The sequence below is a fragment of the Cricetulus griseus genome, chromosome 6 (assembly GCF_003668045.3).
Source record: "Cricetulus griseus strain 17A/GY chromosome 6, alternate assembly CriGri-PICRH-1.0, whole genome shotgun sequence".
NCBI lineage: Eukaryota > Metazoa > Chordata > Mammalia > Rodentia > Cricetidae > Cricetulus > Cricetulus griseus.
Genome location: NC_048599.1, coordinates 37,732,980 through 37,745,515, shown reverse-complemented (window position 1 = coordinate 37,745,515; position 12,536 = coordinate 37,732,980). Strand labels below are relative to the sequence as shown.

The following is a 12,536-nucleotide window of genomic DNA, read 5'->3' as shown; positions in this document are numbered from 1 at the left end:
GTTGTTCTCATTTGGGGAATGTGCTGTGTAGGACAGTGAGGGTCCAGCAGGCACAGAGTCACTTTTCATTTAATAGTTGTACACAGAGTTGCAAACTGAAAATGTCATGTAATATAATAAACATAAGGTCTTAAAATGGCTTCCCTAAGAACACTCTGTCCCAACAAGAAAACACTGTAGAAAATATTTTCTTCAGCTTATGATATATTTGAAATTATAGAATATTTATTGTTCTAGCATCTACAAAGTTTTGCATGTGAGGCATTTTCCAGTTAAATGATTTTTCTGGAGGAATGCTGTATTTCTGACTACCATGAGTGTCTAGTTCATAGCATTTATGTCACTGAATATTCAAGCTGAAGTTTCTTACATCTTAATTTTTGTCTGAAGATGCTTTAAAGCTGAGCCCTGTGCCATTTAAAAGCAGCTTATAAAGTGCAAATTTTATGGCAGCATTTTTGGAGCATTTTGGCTTAGATCTGGTCAGCTGACATATGCTCAGCAAACACAGCATAGTTGTTATCCTGGCGGGGTTAACGGCTCCAGGATTCATCTTTCTGACTTTTTGTGAAGCTGTCCTTTCAAAAGTAGGACATCTGGAGACTCCAGAGTGATGTGTTCTGGAGGCAAAATTTCCATCAGATTTGGAGAATCTACTTTCTCCTCTTGACTTGTCCACTTGGGCCCTGGGCTATTTCAGATTGTTAGTTCAGTTATGTCATCACCACTTCACATTTAGATCATCTAAGGTGAGGTCACTTTAACCATATCATTACTACTTTAGCTTTGGGCCATTCCTGATAAAGTTGCTTTGCTCCATTCTCAACAAGGGTGAGAATCATCCCTGTCTGGGGTGTGTTGGATGAGGTCACCCCTTTGTGAACATTTCAAGAATGTTTAAGTGAGACATTGGTACCTAACAGCTTCTCACTGATGTGTTCCTCACCCATTGGTCAGATGATTGGAAATTACAATCTTTCTGGGTGTCAGCTATGCTCAAAATCTGGATCAATGAAGCCCAGTAATTCTCCTTACTAGGAAAAGATGATTTAGCTTTTGGAGATGATTCTCAGATTTCACTTAAGACTGCCAAAAGTTAGTATAAAGTGTGCTGTACAAAATACTGAAGTGAGTTAGTCTCGAAAATTAAAACCTGTTCATGGTGTGATCGAGTGTTAATTATCTTTGCTTTCTTTCTATAACTGCCTAATTTTTTGGAAAGGATGAATATAAGACTCTCAAAGGCTTGTGCATTAACATATAAAAATTAAGGGGAGATAAATGTTCCCTCAATAGGAAAACCTTCAAAAGTCCCATATTGCTATCCTTCTACGGATACTACATCCAGTTTGGCTGATCTTGTAGAATTGAGGGTCTTTTTATCAATTAAAAATGACCTCCTAAGACTTATCAGTTATGCAGGAATGGCAAATTTCATTAATTCTTTTTATTCAGTGACATTAACCTCTCCACTTTCCTACTTCTTTTTATTTCAATGATAGCTTTATTCTGTAGAATAAAATATTTAATTTTACCAAGAATTTTGTAACTCTTCATGGATTGGCCTTTCCTGTGGCTGAATTATTTCCTACAATCCTCTCTACTGTTCACCAAACTCGAGCCACTGTGGACCAATCCATTCTTAAAAGGAGACAAACCTTTTCGTGCTATGGGTTTTACATTTTGTTCCCTTTTCCTGGGTCACCTTTTGCATACTGCCTTCTACTTCTGGTGTGAGCAGTAAGTTTATCCTTTTAACAGAGTGGCCTTTTCTCTGACCACTTCCCTGAATTCAAGACTCCATCTTCCCAGTGGCAGCTTAATGCCTTTTCTGCACTTAATTGTCCGTGGATCTTAAGAAGGTGACTGCCTCACCACTGGGTTATGTATGTGCTTCAGCACAGAAGGGCCTATGCCTATCCTGGTTGATTGTATTCCTGATTTCATGACATATAGTAGGCTAACTGACTATAATGAATGAATTCCCATTACAAATTAAAATCTTATTAAGATCTTTTGTGGCTGACTTATTTTCCCTGTCTTTTTTTGTTGAGACTTTAACCGACATTCCCAGATTTATTTAAAAATTGAATAAAAAGCATAAAATCAAAAAGATCTTGTTTAAATTTTGGATCTTAGCAATATTTTATATTAAAAGATTAGGTAGTTGCAGCCTTAGAACCAGGGTGATTTCTATGAGATAATGTTGCTGAATAGGATAGGGAGGACACCCATGGCTTTGAACTATACGGTTGCCTGCACAAGACCTGAAAAAAAAAAAAAAACACCAGTTGACATGCTGACATGTTAACTTGAATGCAGGAACATTTCATAAGGCATACTAGATAAAGAGCTATAGGTGGTCAGTGTTTTTCTGAAGGAAGGTGTTTTCTTGTGTATGTGACCACTATCACATATGGGCAACAATAATCGAATACAATAGATTGCATACATATATGTATGTGTGAGCATACACACAGGGAGACAGACAGGCAGACATGCTCACTGGGGGGGGGAAGGGGGCAAGAGAAAGAAAGAGAGAGAGAGAGAGGCCATGTACTTGAGAATGGGGGTGGTAGGAACATAAGAGGAGTTGGAGACAGGATAGGATAGAAATCACACAAATGTGGGGTACCCATGCATGAATTTCTCTAATTTTAAAACATTAGCTATCTGAAAGTAAGAAAAGTTCTCCTTTATTGTTCCATTTCCTTTATTGGCCTTGCTGTAATATAAATAAGGGTTTAATACAAAGTTTCGTAAATGAGTAAGGATTTCAAAAGGAAACCTTGCAGTGATAGTCCAGTAAAGCCTTCACATATTCTACATCTCTAGAGCAAATTGAAATGCAAAACAAAAAAAGCAGTGTTCTGTAATGTGAAGTTCAAAGCTGCAACACTGACATGTGCACAGGTTTTAGAAGCATGAATTGCATTAAGTTCCAGCAGTTCACTATGAATTAGGACAACAAGGTTACTTCCTTCTTATTAAAGAAAATGAAGCCCATTCTGATTCACAAGAATAGCTATAAACTTAACTGCTTTCAGATATTTCTTTAAATGGAAAATGTAAGCAGGGGTAGTTTTATTTTTTGCTGTCCCCTTTGCTGTTTGTATGTTTCATTTATCCATCCATCCATCCTCCATCCATCCATCCATCCATCCATCCATCCATCCATCCATCCATTCTCTTTGGATTTATATAGTACTACCTCTTACTTAGGAGTTTATAATCTTGACATCCATTTCAGCATAAATCCAACACTTGAAGTAGAAAGCAGAACGAATGTACACAAGCTCTCCAGTGGTATCTTCAGACCCAGAATGCTTCCTGGAGCCTCAGTGATTATGTAAGCAAGCGATGTCTTGTTTTTCTGACCCAACGGAGAACAAAGATAGAAGCAAGTGGAGCACACTTCAAATCATGATCTGGGACTGAACATTTATGAAAATTTGACTTACTCCACATTTAGAGATTTAGATGAGTTCACATAATAGTAATTTTTACTTTTTAAAGCTGAGAATCTTGTCATTGTTTTATCCATCATTAGCTTTATGTGCAGAACTCTAAAAATCCAATCTGGGGATCACATGTAGAGTACCAGCACTTCATGTCATGTGTCTGTGAATGAATCGGCCTACTTTGTCTATCCTTCTTAATTCACTATATCTCATTTATTTGCATGCTTTCTGCCAAGCTGAGTTGGAGTCCTTCTTTGAAGTACAGCAGGTTATTAATCCATTAATTACTGTATAGATTGCTTGTCTGTCTGGATCATTGTAATTTTCAAGTCATCAGCACAACAGGGAGTTCAGAGAGCATTTTTGATACGCTATTAGTTTCATCAAAACTAGTCTTTGGTAAGGTCTTGCACTCTAAATATGTTTGTGTATCTTATAATTGTGATAATTTTCAGAAACAATTTCACTAACATAAGAAATTTCTGATTTTAAGGATGAGGCAAGAGTGTTCAATATCATAACTAATCTTCTAGAAAATTTAATAATTTGAGGAAAAGGCACATTTAATGGTGAGTTAGATATTTATGTCATTATTTTTATGACAGCATTAAGTATGCTTTATGGTCATATTCAGCAGTTTCCAACATACAAGAAGGTTGTATTAGAGAAGTGTTTTATAAATTAGTCATCTAGAGGGTAGAGAGATGGTTCATTGGCTTAGAGCACTGACTGCTCTTTCAGGAGACGCAGGTTCCACTCCCAGCACCCACATGGCAGCTCACAATTCTCTGTAGCTTTAGTTCCAGGGGATCTGACACCCTCACATAGACATGTATGCAGGCAAAACACCAATGCACAAAAAATAAAATTGTTAAATTTTTATAAAAAATTTAATTAGGCATGTAGAGAGTTGAATTCAATTTAATGAACAGTCAAATTACTAGATCAAGGCTAAGCTCTATGTTAGCCTATAAAGTCTGGCTTGCGTCTAGTATAGATACCACAATGCTAATCAATGGACTAAAACTTCAGAAAACAGGGTGCCACATATTAAAAATCTGTAAGTAATAAAAGCTACCTGACTTCAAATTTCACAGTGAAACAAATGGTCTAATTAGGAGATCAAGAAATAGACAGCCAAATTCATGTGGAGTTAAGAAAGTACTTTGGGTACATGTGAAGGGAATAGCATGCACTGTGCAATATAGTTTCACTCTGTGCTACAGTGTTACACATTCTTTTTATTGATATGGCAGTAATGGTGGGCACTGTTGTTTATCAGTGAGCACCAAGCTACTTATCAGTTTTGAAATATAATGACTGTTGGGAAGATCAAAAGGTATTCTAAGTAGATTGATATTATTGGGTTAAACATTTGAGGGAGGAGACACATAGGTTAGTCTGATTAATGGGTGTACTGTATATGTAAGAACATTCTTAGGAAGTGGCTGTAAATGAACTGCAGTGTTCTGAACTATGAGAGGTTCATGTTCATGTAGTTCACATAACTCCTGTGGGGAGACAGGAACACCAGATATGAAGAGTTGCTGGATCCCACAGTTCACTGTGTTGGGTAAAGTGGAAGAAGGAAGGGACTGTAAGATATGACAGTTGCTGTACTTCAAATCATTGGCAAGTTGGGTACTTATAACTTGGATATGGCAGTATTCTTGGAATTTCAGCTCTAACTTACTCTTAGCATATGTGACATTGTAAGCCAGTGGCTGGCAACCTGCCTAATGCTGTGACCCATTAATACAGGTTTTCATGTTGTGGCAACCCCAACCACATAATTATTTTTGTTGCTACTTCATAACTATAACTTTGCTATAGTAATGAACTGTAATATAAATATTTTTGGAGACAGAGGTTTGCCAAAGGGGTCACAACCCACAGTGGCTCTCAAGCTACTGCTGCAAAGCAGTGCACGTGAAGTAGTGACCCTGACCCCAGACACGGGAAAGAATAATTGCTAGTTCTTACTATTTTCTGTCACTTAATGTATCTGTCTGTGGACATTTTTTCACGTTCAAATAAAATTTATTCATAAGGAATACATAGATGATTTGGCCTGATTTATGTCAAGCATTCAAAAACCTTTATCTTTAGTCTAAAATCTTCTATTCCAACATTTTCCCTCAAATGACTAAAAGTCATCTTTGACCTGATATCACAGTGATTGTCAAGCCTCCTCTTGTACCATATGCCCTACCAAATCCTAATTCTTTCTGAGTTCTGTGTATTTTTTTAATTAGAAAGAAGATTATTTTACATGTCAATCCCAGGTCCCTCTCCCTCCTCTCCTCCCCTGCCCCCTGCAACTAGCACCCTACCTATCCCATACCATTTCTGCTCCCCATGGAGGGTGAGGCCTTCCATAGGGGGATCTTCAAAGCCTGTCATATCCTTTGGGATAGGGTCTAGGCCAACCCCCTTGTGTCTAGGCTCAGGGAGTATCCCTCCATGTGGGATGGGTCCCAAAGTCCAAATGTTACCATATTTTTTCTTTTCTTTTGTTTTTTTTTGTTGTTGTTTGTTTTAATATTTTCAGACAGGGATGCTCTGTATTGTTTTGGGGCCTGTCCTAGAATTCATTCTGTAGACCAGGCTGGCCTCGAACTCACAGTGATCCCCCTGCCTCTTCCTCTCAAGTGCTGGGATTAAAGGCATGCACCACCAACACCTGGCTTGGAAATTATTTATACTCACTGCTTATCCTCCCTTCACACAGTCCTTTAAATCATGTTTTTAAATGAGACAAAAATCAAAGTGATATTTCCTTGTCACCCTGTCTCAGGGTCATTTTGGAGGGCATTCTCCAATAGGCACCCCATCAGTGACTATTGTTCCATTTATCCTTGTCTTCTTTCCTCCCTGTGTCCTGCCCTCTCCCTGAAAAACAAACATCCACCCTTCAATTGCTTCCTCCTCCTGTCAATATTTTGAGCTTTTTCCTCTACTCTACCTCCCAGCAATAGACATTTTAAAACCTTACTGTTGAAGGTTTACCTCTCTTTTCCACTTTATGAAAGTACTGTATTGGGGCAAGGGAACTCTTCTTTGTCTGGAATTTCCATCTTTTTTCTTCTTCCTCGATTGGATTCCTTTGCAGTGTACAATCTCTTAGTTGCTCTGCTCTCCTCCAACCTCTTCCTCCTTGTGAGTTTTTTCCTAGATGCCCCAAAGACAATTTTGTCTTCAGATCTTGGGGAAAGCCTGTTTGTTTTCCTTGATGTAGAACTGTTTGAGGACTGTTATGAAGGCTGCAAAGGTGATTCTAGAAGATAGGAAGTCCTTATGCATCTGAAAAAATCTTTCAGAGAGCAAATTTCTCAACATGCACTTGCTGAAACCTGCCTTTCAAATTAGATGCTATTTATTGAAGCAGTCCCATCCTGCACGCCTTCAGAATTTGAGCCATGCTCTCAGTGCCTAAGGTAAGAAGGCTGGCCGATGCTATCCTTGCTAGCATCTTATGCTGGAGACAGCGCTGCAGTTGGGGAGAGTTCAGAATTCCACACACATTTATTTCAGTGCACCTACTGCCCCTGTCAAAATGTGGCTCTCCCCTACACTCACTGTGGTTTTGTCCTCTTGGTCCTCATTATGAAGCAGAATTGGAGCTCAATGGTGTATTAGAGCACATGGGAGACACTTATTCTCTATTCCTTGCATTCTTTTCCTAGGATGCTTTTTTAATGAGTGACTTTTTAGTTCACTAATCTAAAATGCAGCTTACATTGATAGTTTGCGGATGGGCTTATTTTGAAAATATATGACTCATCCTTGGGTTTGGGGTGCCTATTTGTAATCCTCATCCACAAACCTAGGGCTGCTTACATGGCTTTTTTGCAAACAGTCAAACTACTGTGTATTGAAGATAACTTTGTCAGCAATGATGATAAATCTTTAAACACTCAGCTATTTCCTTTCTTTCTTTTCCTTTTTTTTTTTTTGCCCCTGTAATGAGTAGATCTAGGAGACATCCTGTTGTGGGTGACCCTGCTTGGACACCCCTTGGGGGGAGGGTTGAAAAGATGTAGCACCAGCAACACAGGCATGGGGAGTGAGTGAATAGCAGAGCATGCTGCAGACTTGTTTATTAAGGAAGTTAGGCCTGCCTTTATATACTGTCCCAAGGTGCCACTGGCTCAGGCAGCTGCCTCTTCATTGTCCTTTCTTCATTGGTGTCTCCATCAGGTGTCTCTTTGTCAGCAGTCTCTGGGCATAGAGGCAGAATTTGGTTCAGGGAGGAAGTGCCTGCCATGCATGCTCATACAGGCTAGCCTGGGCACCTGGGAAGGGTGACTGAGACTTGGGTAGGCTGGCTGGCAGTTTCCCCTACAACATCCCTCCTTGTGCCTTTCACTGTTCAGTGTATCATAAGGCCTGTGGTCTGTTCTTTCTCTTTGCAGAGTCTAAGCTAATTCCTGCTGCCTCCTACTGATGAGGCTGTTAAGTTTCTTTCCATCACCAAGAGAGATTGACAGTCACTTTCATTCCTTCCAGGGCCTGTGTTACACTTTGAGTACAACCCTCACTTAGCCTGTCATGTATCGTGTTAGGAATTCCTTCCTCTTGAACTTATCTCAAGTGTCTGTACAAGCTTACAAGAGTCACCTGGGGCGGGGCATAGTGTTTCCTCACAGAGTGACAGGTTCTTTCTTTTTCTCTATTCGGTTAACATCAACAAGTGCCTGTAGCATTGATTGAATTTATGAAGTGGTTAAAATATATATGAAATAAAGAACTAACGCAAAACCTGACAACTTGTAGCCTTTTGTGACCTCTTGATCACAGACTGGGCTTTTACTCATTCACTAGATACTTGTATCTTAGGTTTCTTACTCAAGGTAAGATCTAAAGTAGTCCCTAGACATGCCTTGCTTATGTCAATATATAATATGGCCTACTGAATGACAGCCAGATAAGCAATCAAAGCACACAGCAATGTCAGAGGCACAGTCACAATGAGGAGCTATAAAGTAACAGAAAGCAGAATGAAGGAAAGGAGCTGCAGAGGATGTTTAGGAGAGAGTGGTCCTGGAAAACGATATTAAGAAATAAATAAAAACACAATGAAAGGACATGTAGGATATCTTTACATGTTCCTTATCTGTAATTTCAAAATTTTCATGATCAAAGCTCATATGAATTCATAGCAACAGAGGCAATATAAACCAGCCCTGTATGGGTTTGCACCAGACATTCTGTATGTATATCACGTCTTCCAGTTTAGTGTTTTTTAATGGGATTCTGGAGTGTGTAAACGGGTAGGTAAGTCATTCTTGTGTCTTCCTTGGGCTCTTTTCCTTCTGTTTGTCTTGTCCAACTCCAGTACGTTAGTTTGTGTTTTTTATTATTATATTTTATGTTATTAATTTTTTCTCAAACTTCTTAGCAAAAATTCACCAGACCAGTGGAAATGGAACTGGACAAAGGTTACTCAATACATGAACAGAAACCTTTGCTAGTGTTTTGGCATTGACCAAGCTTCAGGCTGGGAAACAACATGGAGAGTGTTGTGTATGTGGGTGAACCTGGAGGGATTAAGTTCCCTAAAGGAAAGAATAAAGAGTTTTATTTAAGGAAGCAGAATGATGGAATTTCCTTTCAAAGCAGGGTCTTGGCGTGGAGAGGTGGCTCAGTGATTAAGAGTGTGTCCTGCTTGTGCAGACAAACTGACACTGGTTCCCAGCACCCAAATCAGGGTGCTCAGAACCTCCAATGCCAGGGCATCTGATACCATCTTCTGTCCTGTGTGGGTACTCTCTCTCTCTCTTTCTCTCTCTCTCTCTCTCTCTCTCTCTCTCTCTCTCTCTCTCTCTCTCTCTCTCTCTCTCTCACACACACACACACACACTTAAAATAAAAAGATAAATTTCAAAAACAAACAAAAACAAAATCAGCTTTCTATGGCTTTGTAGAAAGAGGTAAGAGGTAGAGAAAGCACAAGAAGGACCAGGCTAGAGGCGAAGAAAACATCAAGTGGCTGACAATGACACAGTAAGTAAATGGTCAAGCTCCCACAAGACTGAGAAGGCCTGATGAGCAGAACAGAGTCTCTGATGGGCCTGGAGACTGAGGGAAAATGAAGTAAAGATTGGCATTTATCTGGTCAGGTTGAGTCACAGAAAAGGGGAATCTGGGCAGGAAGGGATCTAAGGTGAAGAGGAAGACAAGCACTAGCATTCTTGATGGTTTGATTTTGAGACATACATCAGATATTAGCAAGGATACACACAGCAGATAGTCCTATATATCAGCTTTGGTGAGGAGAGAGTAATACAACTTAAAGCCATGTGTTTGAAAGCCATCAATACATTCAGAGTCATATTCCAGAGGACTCAGAAACTTACTGTACATACGTGCATTTCTTAGGTAAGGATCTGTGATAGACATTTCACATGCCACATCTCTACACACTCTTTATCCATTCTCTGCCCATCTGCCATTGTTGGTCCACATAGGCTAATGTGTTTTTACTGCACTCCACAACCCCCTTGACTTTTGCCTTATGGTGAGGAATCTTCTTGGGAAGGAAGGAAGGAAGGAAGGAAGTGAAACTGTGAAAATGTTTATGTCATTTATCCCCTTTCTCCCTGCTGACTTAGATCATACTTTTGACAGAGACAATATTCCCACAGGATTACACCTCCTGTTAGAGTCCATAGACACAGACCTTCAGGAACATTCTGCCCTGGGCTCCAGTCCTACCTGGGAACTCCTTACTAAACTTGGTACCTGAAGTTCATTGTTGGTTCCCTAAAACTTAGCTGTATATCTGAAGGAGTCTGTTATTCAGTCTCTGTGTTTGAAAGTGGGTGATTCATGACAGGTTTTTTTTTGACCATTCAATTTCCACATGCATTATATTTTGATGTTCTAATACATGGGCTGTGATAATACTTGGCCCTTTTTACAGTGTGTCTTTTGGACTATTCTGGTGAGATCCATCACTTAGTCTTATTTACCCTAAAACAACTGGTAGAATCTTGGTGACAGAAAGATATTATTACTATAACACCCCTAACATCCCCCCCCCAACACACACCAAGTGAAACTGAACACTAAAGCTATTTGCCCAGGTTCTTAGATCTGTTTTTACTATCACTGAACTTAGACTGGAAAGGAAACACAAGGGTGCAAAGTCTGCAGATGTTTTCAAATGTGTCCATCTCCATGAGGAAGATGGAGTATTCTGAGAATTTTAGTTGAATAGGGACTTCCTCTCTCTCTCTCTCTCTCTCTCTCTCTCTCTCTCTCTCTCTGTGTGTGTGTGTGTGTGTGTGTGTGTGTGTGTGTGTGTGTGTGTGTGTGTGTTAAGAATAGAATATTTCATAGTCAAGGAACTTGGGGCTGGCTCTGCATTGCCCAGTAGATACTGTATTCTTGGCAGAGCTCCAGGAACATGCTCAATGACAGTGGCAGAGAACTACTGGGTTTTCAAGTGGAAAAGTGCTGTTCTCAAAGCTGAGCCAGTCCCTGTACTTCCTGAGATGACATTGAGCCTTAGGCAGTACTTTCTCCTCTGTTCAAATTGTAGAGAAGAGGTAGTCCTTATCCACAGCTCAGCTCTTCGTGGCTTCAGTCACTGTTGTCAACAGGGGGAGAGATGAGAGCATAGTACAAGGACTTACCTGGGGAGAGAAAAGGAGATCACAGTCCTAACTTTGATAGCATCTGTTGTCAGCATCACTCTATTTAATTAGTTCTTGCTGTTAATCTTTTACTGAACTAATTTATAGATTGAATTTTATCCTGGATAATGATATAAAATGACTGAAAATGCCCAGTCTGAAAGTGTGAAGACTAAAATTGCTTTGAAATGCCAGGTGGTGGTGGCGCACACCTTTAATACCAACACTCAGGAGGCAGAGGCAGGGGGATCTCTGTGAGTTCCAGACCAGCCTGGTCTACAAGAGCTAGGTCCAGGACAGCCTCCAAAGCCACAGAGAAACCCTATTTCTAAAAACAAAGCAAAACAAAACAAACAAAAAACTTTGAAATCCCAAACTTTTTGATTGGCAGCATAATCACTCAAAAAGTTTCAGATTTAGGGGCTTTCTGATTAGTAGTGTTTAACTGCTAAGAATTTGCAGATATCCAAAAAAGAAAAAAAAAAAAAAAAAAAAAAAAAAAAACAAGAAATACTGCCTGGCGTTGGTGGCACACGTCTTTAATCTCAGTACTCAGGAGGCAGAGGCAGCGGATCTCTGTGAGTTTGAGGCTAGCCTGGTCTCCAGATCGAGTGCCAGGATAGGCTCTAAAGCTACACAGAGAAACCCTGTCTCGAAAAACTGAAAAAAAAAAAAAAAAGAATTTGCAGATATACCCAAATCTCCAAGATTCCCAAGTCTGAAGCACTTCTGGTCCCAAACACTGTAAATAAGGGATATTGGATCTGTGTGTTGTACATGAATACATGCCTCCCCCTCTCTCTTACACATACAAACACCCCCCCACACACACACACACAGCTCAGCACTATACATGGTTTTAGGTATCTTCTGATATTTGGAGACAGAACCTACACAGATTAAGGAGGACACTGTAGAGATCAAGTAGCTTGTATCAAGAGATGTAGCTTTGGATGTCATAAAGAACCAGTGACTTACACATTCAAAAATGTAGCTTACACTTGAACCAGCTTTACCCAGGTAGATCAACAATTCCTTTGGCTGCCTCTCTCCCTTTAACTTCCTCTGTCATTCCCAGCCCCTTTCTCTGTCTGTCTGGCCAAAAAAGTCTTCTTATAAGAAAATGGCTAAAAGCCCCCTTTCCCTGTGTTCTTGGGAGTTTCACTCCTTACAGGTTTTTCTTACTGATACATTTGTTCCACAAACATTATGAAATGACACATCAGATAACTGATGAGCAATTGACCATGTATGACTGTGCTGACAATGTATTGCTATCCTTAAAATTATGCTAGGTAATATCTCATAAGAATTTGGAAGGGAATTGCTTGTTATAGTGAAAGTGAGATAATTTGTTTCTCTTCAAGAGAACTGAGGTATAAAATACTAAGAGTTGTAAGAGGTCTTAGGAATGATTGTGATAAATTTGTTTAAT

The 12,536-nt window shown here is 39.7% G+C and overlaps 1 protein-coding gene across 1 annotated transcript in view; it reads left to right on the top strand.

Moving 5' to 3' along the window:
* The window catches only part of Macrod2 (mono-ADP ribosylhydrolase 2), a 1,968,760-nt gene that overhangs the window by 720,386 nt on the left and 1,235,838 nt on the right, over positions 1–12,536 (top strand). The gene's annotated exons all lie outside the window — the stretch shown is intronic.